Below are 23,046 nucleotides of genomic sequence, written 5' to 3'. Positions count from 1 at the left end.
GTTGTGCATTATAGTGTTTGATATCATTGGGTGACATTGGGTCATAGCCACACACAAGTCTTGGAAAACCAAGGATAATTTATCACGTATGTTTGTATACTATGAAATAAATGTAAGAGCAACCCCAAAGTAGTTCTACACTGCTTAAGGTTGCCAAGTGTGTGATCTCCAATGAATACAGGAAACAATATAAAGAAAACACCTAGCTACAAAACTCCCAGTTTAGCTTTGCTCCAGGGTTGATATAAACCTATCTGAAGTACCTGGGACATAGTGCCACTTTGTGTAGATACTATTATCCCTCTTAAAAGAATAAAACCTAATACATCAATTAGCAATAGCATAGGTAGCTGTAATGCATAGTTTGTTCACCACAAGATTAATTGTAAATATTAAACTTTGACTAGCTCATTTTATTTAATCTGTTCAGTGTCTCTTGTCAAAGAGACAATTCAAGCCTCTACTACACACTGCCAGAAGGTTAAACAGTAAAAAGTCAGTAAAAATACAAAGCCAGTAAGTTCAAGACATTCTTTCTTACTAGTCTAATAATTTCACATGTTGTGCTTTATAAGGTTTAAAACATCCTACCACTTTAGACACAGAGATAGCAGGATGGTTCTAAGTAACAATAATGGCTGTTAATTGCCAATCAACCTTCTACAGGGCAATTCTGCCCCCCTGAAATATATGCCAGCAGAGCAAAAGAGAAGACAAACAAGGTGATCCACAAGTTCTTTGTAAACAAAACATTGCAAGCAGCCTCAATGCCAACAATGCTTCTCTCTCACCAAGTTCAAACATCACATTCACCTGTGATATTCATATCAGCAGAAGAAATTTTAAAAGTTGAGAAGAAACCCATCACAGCACAGCTTCATAATGTCTTGAAGATATCTTTGGTGCTGCCCACTGCTCCTGTATCTGTCAAACAATGAAAGTTGCCAAGAGAAATGCAAAAACTTTTAGGTGCCATATACTCCTCCCTGATCGAAAAGCCAAATGGATTCTTTAGGTGTGCTTTATATCAGGCAAAAGAGCAAGGGAACAGAGGGCATGTATGGAGTGCCTTAAATCAGATAAAAATGTAAACTTAAACCATCAGTGCATTTGGTAAACATACTGTCCTGTATTTAGACTTGAAATAAAGAATTCATCTTCCACCCAACCACATCAAGTCATATGGTAGGGGGAGAGATAACAGCACTGCACTACATCTAATAAAAGGTCCTACTTCCTAGGACACTGAGTACATTTAATCCATAAACCAAATAATTCACCGGTGAATAACAGAATGTTGACAGGATATAGATTTGTTTTTCAAAAAGAAGACAGGGCAAAAGAAAAGTTACTTGGGCCAAAACTACTGATAGGGCTCTGCAGTGTATTCATTTTCCTGGAATTATGTTGTGTGCTAACATACACACAGCATTGCCAGGACTGGTCCCATAAGCCCACAGTAAAATTGGACCTATTGAATTTACCCTACTGTTCTGCAAAAACTCAACGGTCTCATCACATGCCAGGGGAAAGACCAGGGCATTTGGTTCATTCCAATCTCTGGATAAAGGCAAGGGACTATCTACCCAAAAAAAGACCAAATCCAGACTTGATTTTCAATGTTTTAGTTTTCATTTTCTAAAAAATCAAAGTAAAATTCCACAAAAATCTCTGTGATTATCTTTACCATAGACTTCTTGATTTTAGCCTACCTTTAATTCATAGTTCCTAGAACCATCCTCCTTTCTAGTTTGCAATTGTGTATCATCTGGCTAGCAATTATTAAAATTGTATATATAAAATTAACATTAGGGAACAATTTAACATATTCCATAATCATCTAAGATAACTCATCAAGAGTTGACAAGGGCCTGACTATAAAGTCTACTAGTCCTTCACAGTACAGCAAGAGACACCTCTTTAGGAACATAGTTTGTGAACTACTCTGGCAGTGAACTCATTTTTTCAAGGACAATAGATTATATCTTCCCTTATAAAACAGCAGACATGAAAGAATCTGGCATGGACTTGAAATGTATAGCTTGAACTATATAAATTCTGAAATCCATAAATATGAGATTAGACATCTATCTATCTAATTAGAGCCAATAAAGCAATGGTACTTTTAAGTCTAAAAAGTGATGCAATATTTTGAAAAATTGCTGTAAAAGCAGATTTCTATCATCTCAAAATAGTTCAATTTCAAATATGTTCTTGCAATACAGATTCTTTGCCCCCTCCAATTTATCTAAGAATATGAAAAATGAATTGTTTCTAGCCCATCAATCCATGCCTGGAAAACAAATCAAACAAAGGTAATGCAACAAATAGAAAAGAATCAGGCATGTTTTCTGTGTCTGCACTGTTTTCACAAGGCTGACATGAATAGCTCTGGCCACCCAAAACACTTGAGATGAGCGTGATCAGGCTGTGCAGAATCCAGCCAGGTAAGAAAGCAGGATTTAAATATAACAGATCTTCTGATAGAGATATGGTTCATACAGAGAAAAAATAAACCAATGAACCACAAAAATTACATATGTCTGTCTAAAGGTAAATATTGAAATACATTTTTTGACAGTTGCTCTCTTCAGAACTGCTGCAACTATAGCTGGGGATAACTAGGGGTATCTGAAATCCCCATTCAATTTTGTGTTAATTGCAGATACTTAAAACTCAGACCAAATATCTTCAGCTTCTAATTATGGAGTAAAATGACTAATTTAAAACACATAAATCTGAGATTTTTGGCTTGAGCCTACAGATGCATTTGAACCTCTGACTGCTTCTTCCACTTCAGTGCCTCATAAAACTACTTAGTCTGAACATGTTTGAGGTCAGCTTCCCAACTGAAGCATTAACAAATTGCTAGATGGGCAATAAGAGCAGGTACAGCTTTTTCTGAGCTGAGTCCAAATTACTTTTTCCATTGTCTGCCTGAAAGTTGTCAGTAGGGTTGCATGAAGCCACGTAAGTCCAGTGGCTTTCCTGTAAATCAATACAGAATATTTCAAGTCTTTTAAGATCTTTTACAAGTTCAGCTGAATTTTCTGAATGCTTCTGTATGCAACATTTTATGAAGCATCTCCTTGGAGGACATTTCTGAAATCCCACTAGTTCTCAGCAAATCAATTCCATGATACCCATGTGATTTAAAGGTAACATACTGAGAAGATGTAGAACATGAAAAAATACCCTTAATTATAGTATTTAGGTGAAGTTTAGTGCATAGAGAATGGTTGGCAGTGAAAAGAAAGCTTAAGGATTTTCACTTCAGCTGTAAAAGGACTGATATGTGCTTGCAGTATTACAAAAAGCAGCTGAAGCCTGCCAGCCAGACAATAGAGTGAAACCCAGTGCATGCTAACTAACAAAGATGCCTGGTGTGAAGGGATTATATTAACTGCAAGAACACTTATTATACAGGTATATTTTCTTCCAGAACAATAAAAAAACATTGTTACACTGTTCTTGGGATTGGAATAAAAAACAAATCTGCCAGGAAAAGAGCCCCAGTTCCCTAAGGAGACTGTTCGTTTTCCAAAAGAAAGCAAGTTTTTTTTTCTGTAGAGTCATTTTCAGTGATCAGAAACTTTCCCACTGCTGGAAAGGAACAGGGGATGGAAAACTCGGCATGTTTCTTTTATTTGTATCAGTACTCTTTACGCAGTCTCTTATAACCCACAAGTTTATTACATTCATTAAATACACCAAGCAATAGAATGACTTGACATAGCAGTAGGGGGATATTTTTTAACCTGTGATACACTGCACAAAATATGTGTCAAACTTTACATTGATTCAGCTATTGCAAGAACCTGTCCATTACAATGTTCCATGTCCGGAGAAATGCTCTATTATTCTAATCAAATTTTTCAAGCTTTCTTAAACTCTGACGTACACAATAGCTGACCTTTGGGGGTTTTCTGTTGTTTTTCCACGTGTTTGACTGTCACTATCAGAAGGACCTCAGCTGTTGTTGCAGACACTACCGTCATTTTGGTGTGCCTGTACGTTCACATATGGTGCTTGTCCTTATGCACAGATTAGGTTGGAGAAGAATCAGACCTGAGTTTCAGGACTTCTCTAGCAGATATCCAGAGATAAATGCACTATATAAGTATGGTGGTGGTATTATTGTGTTACAATGCAATAAAGTATTCTGCACAGCCAGGGCAAGGGCTGCAACACTGAATAGTTCTTTCCCATCTCCAATAACTATGTAAGAGGAGCACAACAAATCTGAAATAGTTTAACCAGCACTGTAGCAGTTATTTCTCTTTTCCTTTTTTCCCCCAAGGAAAAGGCTAGAATTTTCTGGTTGTTAGGCTAAATCCCAAAAGGGGTACTTTGAAGAGAGTCTTGATTGCATCCAGTTTGCTGCGATATTTAACTTATTTGAAACCAAGAAGATAAGGATAGAGTACTTAAGCACAGAAGAAAAGCTGCAGCCATAGAGCAGGGAAGTTAAAGCCTCTTTGTCCGTTTGTAGTCCCCATCAATAACCATTTCTGACCATAATCTGCCTCTGTACCTAGTAGCTGCTATACTTAAAGCTGTACCTTGCACAATGAAATCCCAACCAAAGGCAAAGCATTAAAGAGCTACAAATACAGAGACCAAATGACTAACACAAATACAGAAAAAATTGAGGGCCTTATGCTTTTGAACTTTAAAGTGTCTTTTTTTCTTTGGAAAACAGAAAAAATGCGAATTCTGAAAAAGCTGTCAAGAGAGCATCTAGAGGCCAAAATGTTTCACATGCTCTTGAGTATGTAACGATCCTTCTTCCTGAGGACTTGAGATTGAGGCTGAAGCTACAACACTTTGCATGTAGTGTCTCTTTTTTTTTTTTTTTACCCTTATTCAGTCTCTCATATTAGTGATAGCTGCAGGCAAGGTTTGTTTTCCTTCACTCATTTGCTTCAGTTGTGTCACACGTCATGGTTAGCTTCTTTAATGGAGTGTTTGCAGACGAGATTGTAAAAATCATTAGCCACGGTCGGCAGATGCTAGGTACTGCTAGGATGCTGTTCCAATAACTTCTTTTCTTTAATTAAAATTCTAAATAAATCATGAGGTTTTGCAAACACAAGCCTACAGTACTTGCATAAGATGAAAGCTGTGCTGACTGCTGGCAGTCTCGATGCAGCTCTTTAGGCTCGTATTTCTTGCCTGTTTTGTTTTGTTGTTTTTTGGTTTCTTTTTTCTTGGCCTTCACACAAAATCCCCATATGCACTTCTTCAATGCTTAAAAATCATTATTGCTGAAGGTCAATACCAGGAAAACATCTGCGGCTCTTCTTGGTGCACAAACAGATTTACTCTGGGTTTGTTTTGTTTTGTTTTGCTTTTTAGAATGAATGCAACTAACACTCCATGTAAACAGTAAAGGCAGTAAAGGAAATATCCTATATTCAGTTTGTTATTGGTTTTTGTTATATTCTTGTGAAACATGGATGTGGGAGCATTAAATATGCACAGAAAAAGAATATTTATTTGCCATAAAACTGAATAAGTTGCATCTTTTGCTCCTTGTTTCTATGGGAACAAGCTCTATTGAATAAACAGTCTTTGAATAATATTTTATTATTTCTAATTATATTAATTGTAATTCAATATGTCACATTAAAATAATTTCAGTTGTAATGAGAAACTTTAATAATGTTGCAAGCTTTAAAAAGTAGGCCAGTTGAGCTTAAAGTAATTTATGCTGCCTGTAACTTTTACTTTCCATTGATACTAGAGCTAATTATTGGATGTTTGCATTTGAAATCTTAATGGGTTGATGTTTTATCATGGTATTAAGAAAATATATTAAATAACCGTGATGAAAAGAGCAAAAGTTATAGAAGAATAATTTTACCAATGCAATGTGTCACTAGGGAGCTTTTCTTGGTCACAAAATCCCTGCATCTTCCTGTTTTCTGTAAAACTATTATCTACCTTTTTTTTTTTTTTCCTGACATAGCAGACAAACATCTGAAATACAATTTTAAACACAAATTAAGAGGAGACTGGTATTGCAGCCTAGTCTGTTGGTTAGCCCCCTACACCTACATAAAATCAATGGAGTCCCTCACAGAACAGCTCAGATGGATCAGAATGCAGAAATGGGCTCCAGAAAAAAATACGATGGAATAGTAAAATTATTTGTAAGTGTATATAGCAATATTTAACCAAATCTAAGTTTGGCAAACCCAGTCTAACCAATATAAACAACAAAAAAAACACCAATAACAACAACAACAAAACAAAAACAACCCAAAACAAAATGAAAGGCATATAAGTGAAGGGAGACCTTAGTGTTATCCTGGAGAAATTAAAACAAATGTAAAAACATCACTGGTCTTTTTTGTGTTACTACATTGCTGCTTATCATTATATTGTTACTGTCATCACATCTAACTACTCATACACAAAACATCAGAAGTTAGGCAAAACTTCGTTTCAAAAAATGAAAATCTGTTGTAGCCTTATTCATCCTTACCCAGCTTTTTCTTAATTATTCCACAACAATATCAAAATCTCTTCCCATTGAATTCCTTTTCATATCAGAAAGTCACCCAAATCATGACTTCAACGTAAGCTAAAATAAAAGATTAAATGATAAGTGAGAAAAAGAAGCAAATTCTTGTCACAATATGCATCTGTTGTATTAAAACAGCAAAGGGAAATCTGAAAACTACATGAAAAGAACAACGTATTATCACTTTATCAAAGGCAACTTAACTACTTAAGCATTCTCATGGCTGCATTCATTTAGAAAACACTGACCAGCAAGTTCATGTTCTCCAGTGGGAGGACTCATGGTCACAGAAACAGAAATTTACTTTCAGATTTTTCATCTGTCACCACTTAAATCTCAAGACTATCAGAATTGATCATTTACCTTAGAAACTTTTTTATAAGTAGTAAAAAGCCATTGTAGAGATTTTCATTTAACAGCTGGAATACCTAATGAATTTGAATAGTGGTTTTATAACTGTGGCATGCTAAAGAATCAGCAGTCATTTTTATTTCTTACTAAAAGGAATTATTCACTATCCATAAATATTTAAAATATACATACTTCAAAATGAAATGTTTTGCATTTGGCAACATGTTGCGTAAACATGATGAGTCCAGAGAGGAAAAAAATCTCATTATGAGCTTCTTTGTTCTGCTTTATTGTTGTTTGTGATCTGTGATACAGTCTGAAATGGCAGGATTTTGTTAAAATAGAATGACAATAATTCTTCTCCAATACAGCCCTGGATTTGAGAGAGTAAAGGCATTCTTCTTATTACACAGGAGATAGTGCTCCTCGTAACACAGACTAGTCCACATTTTATCCCAAAAATAAGTGATAAAAAGATTTTTGATGCCATATTGTAGACCTGGCACATTTAATTCAATAAGGTTGTTAGAATTTGAATTTGTAGTTTGTTCTAGGACCATGTACCTAAAGAAATTACTTATTGGGAAACAACTTGTTCAGAAAAAAAATGTTCCTGCAGTAAATCCTAATGAACAGCAATGATACTACAAATCAAAGTTTTGGCTTCAGTGAAGTTTATATCTGAGGACACTCAAAAAGGAGAAAAGCCAGTTAAGGCATTCATTTTGAAACAATTGAATGAGGCACTTGTCACCACAGCAGGAAAGAAACAGAAAAGCACTTCAAGCCACTGCCTGTACAAGTAATTTATTTTAGCAATCATCTCCAAAGTTATACAGGAAACAAAATGCAAAGGAAATAACTAATGAGAGTTCATTAATCCAAACTCCAGCAGTCACTAATTTATAGGAATGGGATATGTATTAAAAGTTCCCACAATGCAAACGATGTAAAATTAAATGTATCAGAAGGTGTTTTTTTAAGTCAGCTAAAAATAACTTCTGTAAGCACCTTAGCTATGGTGAAAACTTCAGGAAGTACAAGCCAGCAGGCCAGAAAATGCATGTGCTCAAGAATTCAAAGCATGTGTTTTTGTCACTGCTTTGACTGAAACAGTCTTTTAGTTGAGGGCTTTACCAAATAACTAGTAATTATTTCAGAAGTTCCAGGGGATTTAGAAAACGCTCAATACACCTTCCATCTTTAAAGGCAAAAGAACCTGTTTCTGGTAACTGCCATCAGTTAAATTTATCTTCTGTCTAGTAAAATGCAAACATAACTAAGTGAGAACATTATGTGATATTTTAGAAAGCTGTAATAAGGAATAGGACTACAGGAAAAGCAGCAGTAAAATTCTCAAGAGGAATTCATTTGAGAGAAGTAGTAGAGGACTAAGGAGAAGTGGACAAACAATAGAGTAAGTGGTCAGATGAAGAGTAGGTAGGTATTGAGGAAGCAAAGACAGACAGTGAAAGGATTGGAAGCCATGAAATAAGGAGTAGAGGGACAGGGTGGTCATGGGTAGGAGATGATACATGCATTTGTTCCTGAGTAGATTTTTGTTGTTATGTTCCTGAAGACACAAATTGAAAAACATATAGAATTCTTCTGTACGCACTTTTGACCTGGGCCAGGATACTGAGAAATGGGATGAGAAATCAGGGGCTAAATTCTTTATTTCCAGGCAATAAAACTCCTCTGCAAGTTCTTCCACTGCAGTAAGACCATATGGTGAGAACCACTACCACAGAGCTTACCACGTTCCTGGGCTTCATGTCAAGATATGAAATGCAGAGTGTATCCTTATCTGTATTAGGGTGCATTCTTATTTCAGACTGTGGTGACTCTTTTGAAGCAAACTTCTTCATCTTCTGCCATGCTTCATTTTGCACTGGACTTGGTCTTGCACTGCACAAACTGATCCCCTTTCTGATGACACCAGAAGATATATGTCTGGGGCCCTCCTGACAAGCCCTAACTGCTAATAGATCCATGGGACAAGACTAGAGCTGGTGCAAAGTACAACCTCTCATATATTCATAGGTTAGATGTCATGCCTGCAATAGTTTTGCTCTTCAGTTTCACTCCTACTCTTCTGCTTTACCAGCTTACATAGATATAGCCCCAGAAGCACTTGCAGAAACTCATGTTGCAATCTGAAGACAAACCTGCTGCCCGTGCCTTTAAAAGTTAGGTTTTCCTTGATTTTGCCTGACTTTGCTTCTTTCCCTTGACTTCATAAACCCACCACGTTGCCACTTGATTAAAATTCATACATCATTAGTTTCAGTGGATCACACATTTTGAACCACAAAAAGAAAAATCCTTTTTGGAATTGATGCTTAAAGGCTGACCAACTGTATTTAAAAGTAAGGAAATGCTCAAACATTTGATCAGACATAAAGGTATCTTCATAAAAGACTCAAGAACAGCTGATTGTTAAGAGTGAGATACCATCTGTATTCACTAGAGGTCATATTGGGAGAACATATTTAAGTTGATGGCATAATCACATAGCCATACACATTAAAGAAAAAACAAAGGTATAAAATAAACTACAAATGTGAAGATTTCAGTAGAATTAGTTTTGTTTCTTTGTCAAGAATAGTCAGATAAAAATTAGAATTATAAGCAGTTTCACCAAATATTTTGAAGAATTATTTAAAATTACAATTTTTAACAAAAGACAAAAGTAATTCAAATTTTGTCACAATCTTTCAGAAGCAATGCAAAAAATTATAAATTTGCTTAATTTCACAGCTGGATTGTTAGTAGTATCTGAAATTTCATGTTCATAATACAAATAGTTATTTCTACTTCACTGGATATAAGTACCTAGTTAAAAAAAGAAAACACTGAAATATCCATTTTAACCATCCTCTCCCAAAGAACACATTTAAGAAAGATTTTTATTAACATTCAAAAACATAGCAAAGAAAAAGTCTAGGTTTAAAAACCATAGGTCTGGGAATGATAATCTCCTCACAAGAAATCATACTCATGGTTTGCTACAGTTTTCTATAGACCCTGGGAGACACACTCTCATTTAATGTCTTTCCACTTTTCCTTGTGCAAAATGAAGATTTTGATTCCTCATACTGATGTGGGAATGTTTAACTCATCTTATGAAGTACTTTGGAGATTTATTCTAAAGTAAAGAATCTAAATTAAATACAAGGTCTCTCTCTCACACACACACATGCAAAGACAGATCATCTTATTTTTGGTTAGTTATAGTTTGATCGGAATATTTCTTGATGAAATCACAAAAACAATTTTGCCTTAAGGTAATTTGGGTTTAAACATCATATGACAAGGATTAGAAATTTTCCCTTATTTTTTCCCTCTGATTACCGTTCACCATCACTCTCCTGCGTTAATGAGTGCTTTGTCAATCCTTTACTCTCTAGTCTAGCACCTAACACCTTGATTTCAGTTTTTAAAGTTTTTTTTTTTAAATCCATGATCTATACACTATCATAACTTTTACCCTTTTCCCTATCAACAGCAAGCAGAAGAGAAAGGGGCAGGTCAAGGATATGCATTTAGGAAAAGCAGTTTCACCAATAAATGTGAAGAATAAACATTTCATCAATTTATACGTCCTACTCTATGTCTCACAAATAAATGTCTTGTTTTATAAATAACACCAACTTGCATATCAAAAAACTGAACACAGCCAGATGCATTAAATTGGTGCCTGTCTAAATGTGCATTTTACCTAAACTTCAGCTTGACTCCTGCAGTGAAAAATGAAAAGAACGTTAATAAATGTGCACTGATAACAAATCTTATCTTATTGAGTTCTCTCAGATTACACTGAAATATGACTTTGTCTGTCCTTTGTAATACCCCACTCTGGTGCCTGCTGTGGGAAGAGAGTGCAACATCAAGGCCTGAGGCAAGAAGAAAAGGAAGACTTCTCCAGTGTTCAAGCCTATGCAGAGTTTGATGGGTGTATACTGAAAAAATAAAAGTTCTTCGATTCACACATTTTGTTTCAATGAGATGTTACTAAAGAAGGCCTCTGGCAGTATCATACTGTTGGAATCTTTTTTGTTTTTTTCTTTTGGAAAGGTTTCAGATAAATTTTGTTTCCATAACTGTAAAAAATAGTCTCTGACCCAATATGAATGCAAAGAAGAGATCATACTTACAAGAGTGCATTACTCCCACCATGGTCCCCATCAGCAGAGAGGAGTTTTCCATAATTACAACTAATTTCTGCACTCTCTTTGCTTAAGTATGCTGGAAAACTGGAGTGATTCCTGTCACACCACTTCATATAGAGCAATGTGCAACCAAACTGCAATATAGCAAAATCCTCAGAGAGAGTGGTAAAAAAAAATCCACAGTTTTTCCTTTTCTACAAACAATATTTATCATGAAGAGGAAAATTACAACCTTATATTACTATTCACGAAGTTGTAGTTTCTTAAAAAAAAGCTGAAGAGTACAATGCGTAGATTATACAAACAGGCTGAGCAAGTCCTTCTTCTCTGTGTTTTCTTATTCATTTAGAATAACAGCAGAGAGACAGACAGATAGACAGACAGAAAGGTTTTTCTTAACAATCCCTTCCACATATTCAATTTTAACTACAATGAGAATGCAACGGAAATGCCAGGGAAGAGGCTATTCCATTGTCACATGTAGACAAGAAAGTGACTCAACATATCCTTTCTAGAAGGAACTGAACTATACTAGGAAGTAACTTAGGGTATGTGTAGAAAGTTGCGCGGAGGGTTGCCTTGTTGACTTTGTAGCTTGTTTTCCCATTTTAACTTATGATTGCCAAACTGCAATATGTTCAGTACTGTTCATACTTCAGGAAATGGTAAAATGGGTCTTGCAAAGTCATAAAGGTGGGAAGAAAGGCAGGAATGATAGCCATTTCCCTTCCCACACAACTTTCTGAGGTTCTAAAATTTCCCCTTTTTCACACTTTTAGTGGACAAGGAAGAAATGTATGGAGTACAACAAAGACAAGTGCAAGGTCCTTCACCTGGAGCAGAACAACCAAAGAGCCCAGTATAGCCTAGGATCTCTGTGGCTGTAGAGCAGCCTTGCTGAAACAGACCTGGGGGTCCTGGTGGACAACAAGCTGCACATAAGTCAGCAGCATGTTGCTGCAACAACAAAGGCAAGTAAGACCCTGGGCTGCATCCACGAGGACATAACTAGCAGAGATAGGGATGTGATCATCCCACTCTACTCAGCTCTTGTCAGGCCACACCTGGAGTAATGTGTCCAGTTCTGGTCCCCACAATTCAAAAAGGGCATGAACAGACTGGAGGGGTCCAAAGGTGGGCCACAAAGATAATTGAAGGGCTAGATAACCTGCCTTATGAAAGAGTTAGGTCTTTTCATCCCAGAGAAGAGGAGTCTCAGGATGGACCACATAACAGTTTTCCAGTACTTAAAGGGCAGCTACAAAGAGGATGGAGGCTTTCTTTCCACAAGGAACCATGTGGAGAAGACAAGGGGCAATGGGTACAAGTTGCAATAGGAGAGGTTTCATCTTGATATAAGAAAGGAATTTTTTACAGTCAGAACAATCATTCACTGGAAGAACCTCCCTAGGAAATTGGTGGAGACTCCATCACTGGAGGTTTTCAAGATGCAACTGGGCAGGGTGCTGGATAATCTCATCTAGGTTCACTTTCCCACAACAGGTTGGACCAGATGATCTTTTGAGGTCCCTTCCAGTGTGGGCTGTTCTATGATACCATGATTCCATGATGCAATTGTGTAGAAGGGAAAAATAATCTCTTCTTCCTGTAAAAAACATAATGGGGAGGGTACATAGACAGACAGGCTTCTCTCCAAATAGCCAGGTGGTTAGCTTTCTCCTGCACATTTCTTCAGAGCTAAAATTTTCATGTTTGATCTCAAGCTCAAGGTAAATTCCTTTAGAAGCTTGTGTCTCCTACTTAACAAATCATCAATCTCAAATCTAGACAGGTCATTGGAAAAGCAAAACTGTATTTCTTGAGTGAGAATATTTCATTACTTTTTCATTATGTCCTGTATTTCCAGTATTTCTTCTGGACGTAAATTGACAAAACACAGGCAAAACAGTTTACTTTGTTTATTTCTTTCTATCCCCATGACTGTTAAACCGAATGGCAGTGCACTCTGTAGCACATCCAGCCACAGATGTATAATCGGAGACCTAGATAATTGCTCCTTGTCATGCAGTCTCATCTCTGGAAGGAAATCCTGGCCATGAGCAGAGAGGTAACCTTGGTGATTTCTATTCATCTGAATGGTGGAGGGACCTGAGCCAGCCATATCTGCCCCATTGCACAGACACAGCTAAGGATCTGTCAAACAGAGCAAGATTCCAGTGATATTTTTGCAGTTGGTTCTTTATACCAGTCCAGATGCAATCAGGTAGAATTCAAGTAAAAGTGAAGATACCTAAGTAATGTATTTGCACATAAACTTATGGAGGCCCAAGTTCCCATTGCAGTAATGGAGATCTAGCCAATAGTCAATGAAACCTATGACTTTCAGCTGACCAGCCAGCAGCTGCCTGCTTTAAATCATAGAATCATAGAATGATTTGGGTTGGAAAGAACTCTAAAGATCATCTAGTCCAACCCCCCCGTCATGGGTGGGACATCTTTCACTAGATCAGGTTGCTCAAAGCCCTGTCCAATCTCACTTAGGATTCCAATGATGGGGCATCCACAGCTTCTCTGGGCAACGCTGTTTCTGTGTCCCACCACCCACATCATAAAAAATTTCTTCCTTATATCCAATTTAAATATACCCTCTTTCAGTTTAAAACCATTGTCTTTTGTCCTGTCACTACAGGCCTTGGTGAAAAGTCTTCATATATCTTTCTCATAAGCTCCCTTTATATAATGAAGGGACACAATACAGTCTTCCCAGAGCCTTCTCATCTCTGGGCTGAACAACCTCAGCTCTCTCAGCCTTTCTTCATAGGAGAGGTTTTCCATCCTTGTGATCATTTTTGTGGCCCTCCTCTGCACCCACTTCAGTAGGTCCATGTCTTTCTTGCACTGAGGATCCCAGAGCTGGACACAGCACTCCAGGTCCAGGTGGGGTCTCAACAGAGCAGAGTAGAGGGTCAGAATCACTTCCCTCAACCTGCTAGTCACACTTCTTTTGAGGCAGCCCATGGATAAAGTTGATGTTAAGCATCCTCTAGATTCCATTACTTTATAGACAAGTGGTATATATATATATATATATATATGTATATATATATATAGACAAGGCTATAGTAGGAGTCTGGGCAGCTTGCTTATGCATAGACAGCTGTGATTAGATATTTGAACCTCTAACCTTGTGCCTTGTAGGCACCTAATGTCAGGTGTCACCTAATGCCAGGTTGCCTGGCCTGATCTGGCCTCCAGCTTCTCTTTTAGAAGGGCACAAAACCCAAACAAAATGTGCCAGTCCTATGCAGATATCTGAGCTACTCTAGGACAGTTCAATATATCAACCAAACAGGGACCACAGTGTCAACTCAGTGTGCATGCATTTGATTATCAGTCTCCTCACAATAAATGGAAACAGCATAGCTAATATCTCTGAAGACACCTTATCCCTGAATTTCACTGAGTCATAAACATCATAATGTCTTACAGTGTAAATTAATATCTTTGATCTGCTTGCAGTCCTTTGCCATAATACATCTGAAAGGGCTATGAAAAAAAATAAGGACTAAATATTTGTACATTCTGTCTACAAAGGTTACAAGATTATCCTACATATTCCTATAATGAGTGGGAGTAAGTCATCACACTTCTGTGAAGTAATTAAAATAAATTCCCTTTAATGCATTGTATCAGACTTATTATGTGGAAGAAATATGACACTGTTAATGGAATGTGTTAGGAACTATAAAAATTCTATTACATAATTATTTTGTGAATTATTTTATATCTAGATATAAATATAGACAGATACAAGACAGACAGACAGATGGATGGATAGGTAGGTAGGTAGGGAGGGAGATAGATAGATAGATAGATAGATAGATAGATAGATAGATAGATAGATACATACATACATACATACATACATACATATACACACACACACACATACATACATACATACATACATAAACAATTTTTCTCACTGATGAGCCTGAGAGATTGTCACATTTCTTACCACAATTCTGTTCCTTTACACAAGCCATAGATGCATAAATCCAGTACAAAAAGAATATAGCACATTGTTCTGTGTACATTAACTTGGATATTTTAGTCCTGCTCTTGGCTATGCAAAAGAAAAGAACATATGTATGTATGTGTACATATATATCTTCACTTACATTTACCAAAAACACTTCTGATTAAGTCAGGCCAAGAAAGGGTGATTTCAGACTTGATAAACTACAATCTTCAGTTCAAATGGTTATGATGATAACTGGAATGTATTTGTTTAACTATCAATTTGTTAATGTATGTATTACAAAGTTTAACACTTTCTGCAGCATTCAAGATTTTTCAGTTATTTAAAACATATGTGCCTGTAACTCACAATATACAACAGACTCAAATACTCTATTATCCAAAGCAATATCTAAACACTTGGGACCCAAGATTTTATTTTTATATTTATATTTATATTGTAGAAAGCCAATTTGGTAAGAAGTCTCAAATTTAAAAACTTTACAAGTTAAAGAACAGATTAAAGTCTAGGGTGAAATAGGGGGAACACTTAAATAAAAGTAAAATCAGAAGAAGTATTCAATAATCACCTGATTATCTTGGTTTATTCTTTCTTTAAAAGATGAACAATTAAAAAGCATACAGAAAATAGTTTCACACTAACAGAAACAGGTTTGTGCCATGTAGATTTCTCGTTTTCTCCCTTTCTCACTTTTTTCCTTTAAAGACAATTTGGCAATAATGTAATTGATGCCCTGTCTGGCCATTCAGTCAGTCAGCTCCCTATCAGGGATGCCAGAGCACTGAAATGTGACTAATGTATCATGGGATTCATGCTCAGAGCTTTACTTTTCTCCCAGTTGTAGGCCCATCATGTTGAACTGACATTGCACATCACTCAGCATGATGATGTCAAAACAGGTAGACCCCAGAAGCAGCACATGTAGCAGCCTGTCGCTGTGCTGATCTAGCCCTGACTTATGCCAGTTAACCATCAGCATAAACCAACAAACTGCGCCCTTGGCCCAATGAGGGAGAAGGAAACCACAATGACAATACTCCTAACCATGATGAGGATGCCGACGAAGTGATATTTGGGGCACTAAAGCAAGCTTCTGGCCAACAGAACCTGGTCCTGATGGGTGACTTCAACTACCCAGACATCTGCTGGAAGAATAATATGGCAGCTTGCATGCCATCCACCAAGTTCCTGGAATGTACAGAGGACTGTTTCCTGATACAAACGTTAGATGTGCCAACCAGGAATGAGGCACTGCTGGGCTTGATATTCACAAACTGAGAAAGCTTGCTTTGCAGTATCTCGGTTAGTGACAGCCTTGGCTGCAGTGACCACAATATTGTGGAGTTCGGGATCCTGCTGAGTGTGCTGAAGGTCAGCTCTAAGAGAAGGGTTCTGGACTTCAGAAGAGCCAAATTCAGTTCACTCAGGGCTCAGTTGGGAGGGATTCGATGGGAAGCTTCCATGGAAGACAAAGGAGCTAGTGAGTGCTGGGAATTCTTCAAGAACTCTCTGTTGGAAGCACAAAGCCAATTTATCCCTACAAAGAAAAGGGAAGTAAGCGGAGCAAAAGGCCCCATGGCTCAACCAAGACCTCCTGGGTCTGCTCAAATCCAAAAGGGAAGCACACCAGAAATGGAGAAGTGGAGGATTATCCATCAAGAGCTACAAGGGCATAGCCAGAGTGTGCAGAGATGCAGCTGGAAAAGCAAAAGCCCAACTCGAATTGAAGCTGGCTGTAGATGTGAAAAATAACAAGAAAGGGTTCTTCAGACATGTCAACCATAAGCAGAAAAAGAAGGAAAACATAGGCCCACTGTTAAACAGAAAAGGAGACAGTCACCAATGATGCTGTGAAGGCAGAGATCCTCAACACCTTCTTCACCTCTGTCTTTACCAACACTGTTGGGTCCTAGGCTAGGGAAAGAAATTGTGGTTGATCCTAACACCGACCCACGATCAGTGAAGGAAGAGTTAGTACATGAATTACTACAGGAGCTTGACCCCCACAAATCGATGGGCCCTGACGACATCCACCCGAGGGTGTTGAGAGAGCTGGCTGACATCATTGCAAGGCCACTCTCCATAATCTTCAAGAAGTCATGGAGAACGGGCGATGTCCCAGAGGACTAGAGGAAAGAAAATGTTACCCCTATCTTCAAGAAAGGTTCAGGGGAGGATCTAGGTAACTATAGGCCCATCAGCCTTACTTCAATCCCTGGGAAAGTTATGGAACGAATCCTCCTGGGGGCCATCACAAGTCAAATGAAGCATGTGACTGGGAAAAGCCAACATGGCTTCACTAAAGGCAGATTGTGCTTGACAAACCTGGTGGCCTTCCATGACAAAGTGACTTGCCTGGTTGACATGGGGTGAGCAGTGGACATTGTCTACCTGGACTTCTCCAAGGCCTTTGATACAGTCCCCCACAGTCTCCTCCTGGAGAAATTAATGTGTTATGGCCTAGACAAGTGGTCTGTGCAGTGGGTGGGGAACTGGCTGACAGGCCACACCCAAAGGCTGGTGGTAAATATCTCCTTTTCCAAGTTGGAACCTGTCACAAGTGGAGCCCCCCAGGGATCGATATTGGGCCCAACGTTATTCAATATCTTTATAAGTGATCTGGATAACAGCACCAAGTGTAGCCTGATGAAGTTTGCAGATGACACCAAGTTGAGTGGGGAAGTAGACACTCCAGAAGGGAGAGCTGCCCTGCAGGGAGATCTGGATAGACTGGAAGAGTGGGCCAGCAAGAACTTTATGAAATTCAACAAGGACAAGTGTAAGGTCATGTACCTGGGAAAACATAATCTGGGAGTGCAGCACAGACTGGGATCCACCTGGCTGGAGAGCAACTCTGAGGAAAGGGGCTTGGGGGTCCTGGTGGACAGGAAGCTCAACATGAGCGAACAGTGTGCTGCTGCAGCCAAGAAGGCCAACAGGATGCCGGGTTGCATCAAAAAGGGCATCGCCAGCAGAGATAAAGAAGTCATTATCCCACTCTACTCAGCACTTGTCAGGCCACACCTGGAGTACTGTGTACAGTTTTGGTCCCTGCTATACAAAAAAGATGTGGACAGGCTGGAAGGGGTCCAGAGAAGGGCCACCAAGGTGATCAAAGGACTGGGAAGCTGCCATATGAGGATAGGCTGGGAGAACAGGGTTTGTTCAGCCTTGAGAAAAGGAGGCTCAGAGGGGATCTAATCCCCATGTACCAATACTTAAGGGGTAGCTACAAAGAAGGTGGAGACTCCCTTTTTACACGGAGTCACATTTAGAGGACAAGGGGTAATGGACACAAGTTGCTCTTGGGGAGATTCCGACTGGACACCAGAGGGAAATTTTTCACATTGAGGACGGTCACTCATTGGAATAGTCTCCCCAGGGAAGTGGTTGACTCGGCCACTTTGGACAACTTCAAGAGTCGTCTGGACAGGGTGCTGGGCCATCTTGTCTAGACTGTGCTTTTCCTAGAAAGGTTGGACTAGATGATCCCTGAGGTCCCTTCCAACCTGGGATTCTGTGATTCTGTGAAACAATAGGGACACCAAGGAAGAGCAGTAAGACTAAGACTTCTGCCAAACTTAATATTTCAGCTTGAAAGCTGCTTTCAAGGCCCTGTGTCCACTTGCATTTCTGTGCATTTGAGTTGCCAAGACTGTGCCTGCAGAAAGCAAATAAAATCTTTAGCACACCATTTCAGCCAGGACTGAGTTATTTATATAAAGCAGGTGTATGCTCTACAAACCAGCCCAATTCCTGGAAACTGATGTCCAAAGCTTTACACGATCTCTTAGCCACTGTCACACTACAGATAGTCCCCACAGAAATGACTTGTCTTCTTCTAGCTTCCCATTTGCATTTTACTGTTAAACCTCCATCGGCTGAACTTGCTGGACTTGATGGGTGGAACCCAGCAAAAGTACCTGAAGTTCATTGCTGCTAGAGGCTACCAAATGATTGCTGATGCTATTAGATTGCTAAAGTGGAACAAGGCTCTGAAAATAGTGCTTGCCTTACATACTCAGGACAGCAGTATTGTATGGATACGAATGATGCTGTCCAGGTCAGGAAATTCATCAATAGGTCTCAGAGCATCTCTTTTAGGACAATGAGTTTTCACACTGATTTACATAGCATTTGATTTTGACTTGTACATTTTAACACCTACTTGTTTAGTAGTTCTGATTAAAAAGTTTGTTGCTGCATTTCACATCTCAGTACGTTCAGGAAGTGAGTGCCATTCATATTCATATAACTCTTGTAAGAGGAGCTCAGATAATCCGTTCTTGAAATCTTTGGTTTGTTAATAACGCTTCTGAATGACCCAGGGTATTTTAAAAGGGCATAGACATATTTCTGTTGTCTGCCACAGAAACATTTTACTCATGCCACAAAAGGCATTCAAATAGTCTACCAGGCTTAGGATGAGTGACGGCTGCCATTCATTTTTCTTTTCATGCTTGTTATATACAATAGAAATTCAACAATGCAAGAACAAGCGTGATGAAATTAAGCTCATCTGAGTGTGAGGTCGACGGCATTGTGGAGTCTACCCATTTTTCAAAAAGGGACCAGGAGATTTTAGGGTTTTTTGAAAAGGATACTTTTTAACTGTGAACTGACACAGCTAATAACAAGTGACCTCTACTTCATGCTGCAGATGTAAATATGAACAGAATGATGAAGCAAGGTCTTTCAAATGGGTGTGCTCTAAAAAAGGGACACTTTCTGTGTACAGCCACACTTAGTGGCCTCCTTAGTGCCTTGAATCTGAGACCAGAACCTTTCCAGACCAGAGAGTCACTCAGGTACACATCAGGGGTAATTTTGAGTTAAGTCTCCCATGGTTCTGTGGAGGATTCCTTCTCTGGCGCTTAGCAATGCATCAATGATTTCTGCAGTTATTTTATATTATCCTTATGTTTTATTTTGTAGGCTTGTTTGTAGACATCTGGATTGAGTTCTTTCCTCCAAAGCCTCTTTTATCAAAGCTGACCTTTTTATCAAGTGGAGGTCTCTAAAACACATTGAAAATGTCCTATACCTCCATTTGCTTCTACTTTTGTTGGGAGGGAAGAAGAAAGAAAATTATGTATTTATGTTTTATTGGTAACACTGTAGCTAAAAAAAAAAAATCAAGCAGAGGATTTCTGGTTTAAAATAGCTTTCTATTATTCTCTTTTTGGTTGTTGTTTATGATTACTAAGCCTGACTTTCAATATATGTTTTTCCTTGTTGACAATTTTACTATTACTTTTACTTTAAGGGTTTTTTTTCTTTCCGTTAACATTATCTGATGTCTAGGTCTGTCTGTTTCTGTTCATAATAGCTTTCCACATTGTGCTGAAGAACTATTTCTCTCTCCTATCCAAACCAAACCTAGATATATTGCCGAATATATCCCTGAGAATTTCTCTGTCATCAGAGATGAAATCCTGCAAACATAGTGGAAAAGCTGTCTGAGAGCAGAAGTTCAAATGTCTCTCTGCTTTGATGGTAGAGGATACATCTGGAAATAAGCATTCTTAGGAAGTAATTTTAAGAAAAAAATTCACGACACAGCACACAAGTCATGGCCATTTTCTACATTGGCATCTGTGATGTACAAATGTCCAGAAGAATAAAAAAAATTGCTTACTTCCTTCCTGGCTATTTATGAATAGTATTGTGGGTTAAAAAACAATTCTCACACAAACACACACACAAAAAAAGATGATTTCTTGACAGCATTTCACAAGCAGGTCACCCCTGCTATTACATCCACAAATTCTTGATGTGGTCGTGGTGCTCTTTATAGTTGTCCATCCCATGACACTTAGGGAAGCTGATATAAAGGTAAGGTAGAAATTTATAATTTATCTTTGTCTTCTTCATATTACCCATTTTAAAAGCAAAATGCAGGATGATAACCAGTTTCATACATTGCATGTGGATTTTAGAAAATACTAGTCTCAGGCTTTGAGTCCTGTCACTAATTACTATAATAATTCCTATTCTTCCAATCAGAAAACTCCAAGGTAGTTTATCAGCCCGTGGTCCTGGGCTCAGCTTATTTGTGTCCAGGCAAGAACTTGATCACACATATCCCCGTTCAGGCTGTGTACAAGCATTCAACTCCATTTTGTCAATGATAGGAGACTACAGCACAACTAATTAAATAAGTGTGCTTGGCTTATTAAGAATATCTTAATGAGATATTATTAAAATAATGGACTATGTATCCCCCAAGCTTCTAGTAAAATATTAGTCCCAGAGACAATTAAATAAAACAGGCAAGACTCAACGTGCACTTCCTACAGCACATCTCTGCAGTCTGTAGAGTGTAGGCAGCAGCCTGGGTGAGATTTATTCAACAAAACAGGTTTTTATCAGAATTTGTCAGAACTAAAAGTTCTTGTTTTCAGGAAATATATCATTTGTTGAGAAATTTTCCCAGCAGCAAGATGGACTTATCTATTGTTTGTAACATCAAAAACAAGATCCTTAGGGTTGTAGGAAAAATTCCATGCAAGTTTTGGACTTGGCCTGTTCAGGCCACCGGGTGGGAGAGTCCCCGGGGACAAAGTCCTGAAGGGCAATGGGGTCCAGGAATGCTGGGCACTCTTCAAGAAGGAAGTCTTGAAGCCGCAGAAGCAGGCTGTCCCCAAGTGCCACAAGACAAACCAGTGGGGAAGACAACCAGCCTGGCTGAACAGGGAGCTTTCACTGGCACTCAGGAGAAAAAGGAGAATTTACCACTTCTGGAAGAAGGGGGAGGCAACTCAAGAAGAGTGCAGGGACCTTGTTAAATCATGCAGAGAGAAAATTAGAATGTCAAAAGCCCAGCTAGAACTCAACCTGGCCACTGCTGTAAGGGATAATAAAAAAATGTTTTTACAAGTACATTAACAACAAAAAGAGAGCCAAGGAAAATCTCCATCCTCTATTGGATGCGGAGGGGGTGGAACATTGCCACCAAGGATGAGGAAAAGGCTGAGGTACTAAATACCTTCTTTGCCTCAGTCTTTAACAGTCAGAACAGTTATCCCCAGGGTATTCAGCCTCCTGAGCTGGAAGGCAGGGACGGATCACAGAATAAACCCCCTAAATTGAGGAGGAAGCAGTTTATCATCTGCTGAGCCACCTGGACACTCACAAGTCTATGGGGCCGGATGGGATCCTCCCAAGAGTACTGGCGGAGCTGGCAGTGGAGCTTGCCAGGCCACTCTCCATCATTTTTCAGCAGTCCTGGTTAACAGGGGAGGTCCCAGATGACTGGAGGCTTGCCAATGTGATGCCCATCTCCAAGAAGGGCCAGAAGGAGGAACCAGAGAACTACTGGCCAGTCAGCCTGATGCCGATACTAGGGAAGATTATGGAGCAATACATCTTGAGCTTGCTCTACTAGGCAAGTGCAGGACAACTGGGGGATCAGGCCCAGTCAGTATGGCTTCATGGAAGGCAGGTCCTGCCTGAACCAACCTGATCTCCTTCTGTGACCAGGTGACCCACCTAGTGGATGAGGGAATGGCTGTGGATATTTTGTGCCTGGACTTTAGTAAAGCCTTTGACACTGTCTCCCTCAGCATCCTCCTAGAGAAGCTGTTGGATCATGGCTTGGACGGTTGTACTCTTCACTGGGTAAAAAACTGGTTGGGTGGCCGAGCCCAGAGAGTTGTGGCGAATGGAGCTAAATCCAGCTGGCAGCCGGTTACGAGCAGGGTTCCCCAGGGCTCAGTGTTAGGGCCAGTCTTGATATTATTATCTTTATCAATGATGTGGATGAGGGGATCAAGTGCACCCTCAGTAAGTTTGCAGACGACACCAAGTTGGGCAGGAGCTTCAATCAGCCTGAGGGTAGAAAGGCTCTGCAGAGGGATCTGGACAAGCTGGATCAAGGGTCCAAGGCCAATTGTATGAGGTTTATTAAGGCCATGTACCGGGTCCTCCACTTGGGTGACAACAACCCCATGCAACACTACAGGCTTGGGGAAGAGTGGCTGGAGAGTACA

The sequence above is a fragment of the Phalacrocorax aristotelis genome, chromosome 3 (assembly GCF_949628215.1).
Source record: "Phalacrocorax aristotelis chromosome 3, bGulAri2.1, whole genome shotgun sequence".
NCBI lineage: Eukaryota > Metazoa > Chordata > Aves > Suliformes > Phalacrocoracidae > Phalacrocorax > Phalacrocorax aristotelis.
This window is presented reverse-complemented; position numbering follows the sequence as displayed.